Below are 6,000 nucleotides of genomic sequence, written 5' to 3' on the forward strand. Positions count from 1 at the left end.
ACAGGGGTGAAAGCAGATTCAGCAAATGAGGCCCACTAATACTAGATAGCAGAAAATAGAAAAGGGAATCTATGCGGTCAGTAAAAAAACCCTTACAAAATATCCACTCTGAGATTTCAAGAACCCCCACACCAACTAACGGTGTGGGGGGAGAAACTCAGTCCCCTAGAGCAACCAGCAAGCGAATAAATCACATTTTAGCGAGCTGTACTAAAAACATAATGAACACTGATAATCAAAAAATGATCAAACAAAAACTTAGCTTGTCTTGGAGAGACTGGGAGCAAGGTAGACACACGGAATCTGAAGAGCACTGAATACATTGATAGCAGGCAAGGAACTGAGTATCCAGGTGGGCTAAATAGAAAACCAACCAAGGATAACGAACCAGCTGATGAGGCCAACCTGCAGAAAGACAACACTACACAGTACCGCTTGTGACCACTAGAGGGAGCCCAGAAATAGAGTTCATAACAGAGATGTGAGGGAATGGGGTCGGTGGTGCATGTAGTCGGACGAGGAGAGGAGCTTGGAGACTTCTTCTTCTGTGATGGGATCGAATGTGGAGAGTGAGCCAAGGGAGATGCAGGGAGGAATGGGAGTCGACTCATTGCACTTGGTGTCTGGGAGCAGATTTCCTGACGTATATTGTCTATTTTCTCTATAAAGTGGGAGGCCAGGTCATCAGCACAATTGTCTGTGATAGGGTCTTGTGCTTTTGGCCTGAGGAGGGAGTGAAAGGTGTTAAAAAGTTTCTTGGGGTTGTTGGATAGTGAGGAGATCAGGGTGGTATAGTAGGACTGTTTGGCGAGGTGAAGGGCAGCGCTATAGGTCCTTAACATAAATTTGAAGTGTGTGAAGTCTTCTGGTGTGCGTGTTTTCCTCCATAAGCGTTCAGCACACCTAGAGCATCGCTGGAGAAATCGGGTTTGCGATGTGAGCCAGGGCTGTTTCACTCTGTGTTTGGAGGTTCTGAGGGTGAGGGGAGCTACTTGGTCTAAGGTGCTTCTAAGAGTGGCGTTGTAGTGATGTACAGCCAGATAAGGACAGGAAAAAGAAGAGATTGGGAACAATGATGAGTGTAAGGAGTCTGAAAGTGTATGAGGGTTAATGGTATGTAGATTTCTGAATGTGTGGTAGGTAGGAGAGTGCTGGGGTGGGCGAGGAATTGTGAGTGTGAAGGAGAGAATGTTGTGGTCAGAGAGGGGAAGTGGTGAGTTATCTACAGTAGGTAAGAGATTGAACAGAGCCGGACAAAGACCAGGTCCAGGGTGTTACCGTCTTTGTGTGTTTCAGAGGTTGAGAGCTGTGAGAGGCCTAGGGAAGTGGTTAGTGATAGAAGCTGGGATGCAGATGTGGAAGTGGGGCTGTTAATGGGAATGTTGAAGTCTCCCAGGATAAGAGTTGGTAGTTCTGAGGTCATGAAGTGCGGCAGCCAGGCTGAGAAGTATATATGTGTATATATTATATTTATTATTATAGCACCATTTATTCCATGGCGCTTTACATGTGAAAAGGGGTATACATAATAAAAGACAAGTACAGTAATCTTAAACAATACAAGTCATGACTGGTACCAGGGCCGGATTTAAGTGGTGGGTGGCCCGGGGCCCATTTTGGAGGGAGGCCCATTTTTCAAGGTGCTGCAATATGTAATGCAAAAACACAAAATGAAACGAACGTAAGTTTATTTACAAAAATCATTTACGCAGAGTAATTCAAGTATAATCATTAATTTTTTACAATCCGGGCACTTTCCTTGATTTTCGTGCTGCAAAATCACTAATGATGTCACTAAAGTCCAATTCACGCAGTATATCTGACCTTGTCAACCCTTGACGTCCTGAAAGGGCGTTAAAGATTAAAATATGTACATATGTATGTATGTATATTGCAGAAATTTGGGCTGTCTATATCAAAGACTGCTGCTGGGCTCTGTATGTCAGAGGCTTCTGCTGGACTGTATATGTATGAGAGGCTTCTGCTGGGCTGTATGTGTATGAGAGGCTTCTGCTGGGCTGTATATATATGAGGGGCTTCTGCTGGGCTGTATATGTATGAGGGGCTTCTGCTGGGCTGTTAATATATGAGGGGCGTCTGATGAGCTGTATGTATATATATATATATATATATATATATATATATGAGCGGCTTCTGCTGGGCTGTATATATATGAGGGGCTTCTGCTGGGCTGTATATGTATGAGGCGCTTCTGCTCGGCTGTTTATATATGAGGGGCTTCTGCTGAGCTGTATATATATATATATATATATATATATATATATATATATATATATATATATATATATATATATATATGAGGGGCTTCTGCTGGGCTGTATATATATATATATATATATATATATATATATATGAGGGGCTTCTGCTGGGCTGTACATATATATATGGGGGGCTGCTGCCGGGCTGTATATATCAGAGGCTGTTTACCTGTATATATCAAAGGGTGCTGCTGTGCTGGCTGTATATGTATGAGAGGCTTCTGCTGGGCTGTATACGTATTAGAAGCTTCTGCTGGGCTGTATATATATGAGGGGCTTCTGCTGGGCTCTATATGTATGAGAGGCTTCTGCTGGGCTGTATATGTATGAGAGGCTTCTCCTAGGCGGTATATGTATGAGAGGCTTCTGCTGGGCTGTATATGTCAGAGGCTTCTGCTGGGCTGTATATGTATGAGAGGCTTCTGCTGGGCTGTATATGCATGAGAGGCTTCTGCTGGGCTGTATATGCATGAGAGGCTTCTGCTGGGCTGTATATTTATGAGAGGCTTCTGCTGGGCTGTATATATATGAGGGGCTTCTACTGAGCTGTATATATATATGAGGGGCTGCTGCTGGGCTGTATATATTAGAAGCTGCTGTTGGGCTGTATATATATATGAGGGGCTGCTGCCGGGCTGTATATATCAGAGGCTGTTGCGGTGCTGGCTGTATATAGAATAGAGGCTGAGGGGCTGTATAAAGTGTATACACAGCACTATACTGTAAACAGGTCCACACTATATACATACAGTACACACAGACACACTGTAATGCAGGATATAGTGTGGACCTGTATATACAGTATGGTACTGTGTAGGACAGGAGCTGCAAGAAAGATACATACACACAGACAGACACACACACAGACACAGAGATCATACCCACCGCGACACTGTGAAGACTGAACCACTTCACTTCTGGATCTTCAGTGACTGAAGTTCCAGAGTGAAGTCCTGCCGCTCTCCGCGGTGGAAAATCCTCTTCTCACGCCGACATCGTGGCTCCGCCTCCTTCCTCGAAGATAGCTGAACAAACTCTCATCTGATCTAATCCGAGGGAGTGATCATATAGCTGAATGGGTAGCGCCTAGAAGCTTCGGACAATTTAAAATTTGAGAACCAGGCAAAAATTTTGACACAAAATCTGAAACAAAGGGGTTATAACCATCAGAACATCAGGGCGGGTTATCGGCGGGCTAAATTTACACCTAGGAATCAGTTACTTGTAAAAAAACAAAAATCGGAGACACAAGCAGAACAACCAGTGAGATTGATCACTGATTTTAACTCCAGGTGGACAGATATATTGGATATCTGTAAAAAACACTGGTCAGTACTGACAACTGACGGTGATTTAGCAAAACATCTCCCAGAAGTGCCATCTATCACGTGGAGAAGATAAAAAAATCTGAAAGATATTTTGACCCGCAGTCACTATGTACCTCCCAAAAACTCCTTTTTCTCAGAGAGATTGGGCCCCAAATGGGGCTGTTTTAAATGTGGTGATTGCTCGGCTTGTAAATTTATTGAGCGTACCTCTACATTCTTTAATAGTGACCAATCACGTATATACAATATCACGCACCACATCTCTTGTAGAACTGATATGGTAATATATTTCGCGTCCTGTCCATGTAATCAGATTTACATTGGCATGACTACGCGACAGCTCCGAGTGAGAACATTAGAACATGTTAGAGACATTAAAAATGTGGATCCTACTCAGGATATTGCCATGTTAAAAACAATCCCCAGACATTTTTTAGTCCATCACAATGGTGATCCTAGGGGATTGAGAATAAGAGGAATAGACAGGGTCCAGCTGGGAATCAGGGGAGGAAATTACCAAAAAGAACTTTTGAAAAGGGAGACCAAGTGGATTGTTGTGCTTAATACTTTCGCACCTCATGGGTTAAATGAGGTGTTGAGCTTCAAATCCTTCATTTAATGTACGGCGCGAATTTTAGAGTTGTGTATGGTTTTTACAGTTTTTATTCACTCTGTTTATTTCTTTAGGTATGTTTATTATGTGCTTACCCCAATTTCTCTGGCTGACGTATATGGAGAGATACATGATGAGTTTGAGGACATGATCAAGCTGACTGATGATTTTGAAACGGAGCCACTGAATACACCATGTGGAGGAATCCTGTTGAGAGAAGAACTGTATGGTGTTAGGCTACGTTCACATTTGCGGTGTGCGCCGCAGCGTCGCCGCCGCAACGCACAGCGCAAATGTGAACACATGCACAACGCTGCTTTTTGCGCCGCATGCGTCCTTTTTTCCATTGATTTTGGACGCAGCAAAAATGCAACTTGCTGCGTCCTCTGCGCCCCGACGCGGGCGCCGCAGGGACGCATGCGGCGCAAAAAGCAAGTGCACCGCATGTCCATGCGCCCCCATGTTAAATATAGGGGCGCATGATGCATGCGGCGCCGCTGCGGTGCCCGACGCTGCGGCGCTAGCCGCGAATGTGAACGTAGCCTTAGATGTACATATTTATAATGACCGGCTATGCTAGGGCTAATGCAATAGAAACTATGTTTATTAATACTGTTTGCGTATCATATATGTCAGTAGATTGTGGTATCATGATTTTATAAATGCGGACGTATTATGCAGCATGGGCCTATGTTGGATGTATATGTATTTATCACTGGCCGGTGTTTTTCCAACATGGTGCTCATGGTGGCTCTATATACTAAACGTTTATTTATGATAATTTTCCATTATGTATATTACCCTTGTTGCACATCATAGATATGTTGACACATTGTGTTTGGGATTACGGTATATAGTCACTATGGCGTAGCAGTATTAGGTGGTAGTGCACCATGTTAATGTATACGCCAATCAGAGAGATTAGTGTCCATATGGGATATAGTTATATTTACATACATCTCATATTTATGAGTATATATGGACTGTGCCATTGTGCACATTAGACATGACATCAGAGGGGTGTAGTAGATATTGTCTCATACCTGATAGATGTTTTTAATGGTTACTGCAGACTAGAGCGCGACCCGAGCATGCGCTGTTGCTCGGTGAGGGTGGCGGCGTTCTACACGGGTATTGCGCTGCCTTGGTAACAGGCGCGGTCATGTGACCGGGCTTGGTTGCCGGGTGACGCGATCTCTGAGCGCCGCGCTCGTCACTGGGCGGCAACATGCCGGGGATGCGCCGTCACAGCTGCACACAATTGGGATAATGTAGGTTGCATATAAGGACGCCGTGCATGTAGCTAGCCACCTCCTGACGAAGCTGCAGGACAGCGAAACGCGCGTCGGGGTCATCTGGGCACCGCATACTCACCTATACCATGGCTACAGGTAATGGATACACCAGATTTCCTTTATAGCAGATGGGACATTGCGTTTTAGCTGACACCGCCTCCCATACATTTATGGTTAAAGAGATAGCATAGAGGCTGTACACTACTTGTACTCACATGTAGAGGCTTACGCCCCATCTAGTGGGTATATGGAGTCATTGTCTGCTGTAGTACCTTCAGCAATTGCTACAATCTTCGTACATTTGGGTATATAGGTATTTATGTTAGTTCCCAGGTTGTATGTTTCCATTGTCACAACTGATAGTCCATCAACGGCAGAGTTTAGGATTTCCATCTCTGCTGTTACTATTTATTACTATTTTTGATATTTCTATACATATATATGTAATACTATTGTTGTATGTATTTTCCTAGTATATAATAAAG

At 43.9% G+C, this 6,000-nt stretch overlaps 1 long non-coding RNA gene across 1 annotated transcript in view; it reads left to right on the plus strand.

The window, feature by feature from the left end:
• LOC143816396 (uncharacterized) overlaps positions 1–4,398 on the plus strand; it is a 42,146-nt gene extending 37,748 nt beyond the window's left edge. The window contains exon 3 of the long non-coding RNA XR_013223936.1: positions 4,295–4,398. This is a non-coding gene — a long non-coding RNA (uncharacterized LOC143816396). The remainder of the gene's footprint in view (positions 1–4,294) is intronic.
• The last annotated feature ends 1,602 nt before the right edge of the window (positions 4,399–6,000 follow it).

Source organism: Ranitomeya variabilis, chromosome 3 (genome assembly GCF_051348905.1).
Source record: "Ranitomeya variabilis isolate aRanVar5 chromosome 3, aRanVar5.hap1, whole genome shotgun sequence".
NCBI lineage: Eukaryota > Metazoa > Chordata > Amphibia > Anura > Dendrobatidae > Ranitomeya > Ranitomeya variabilis.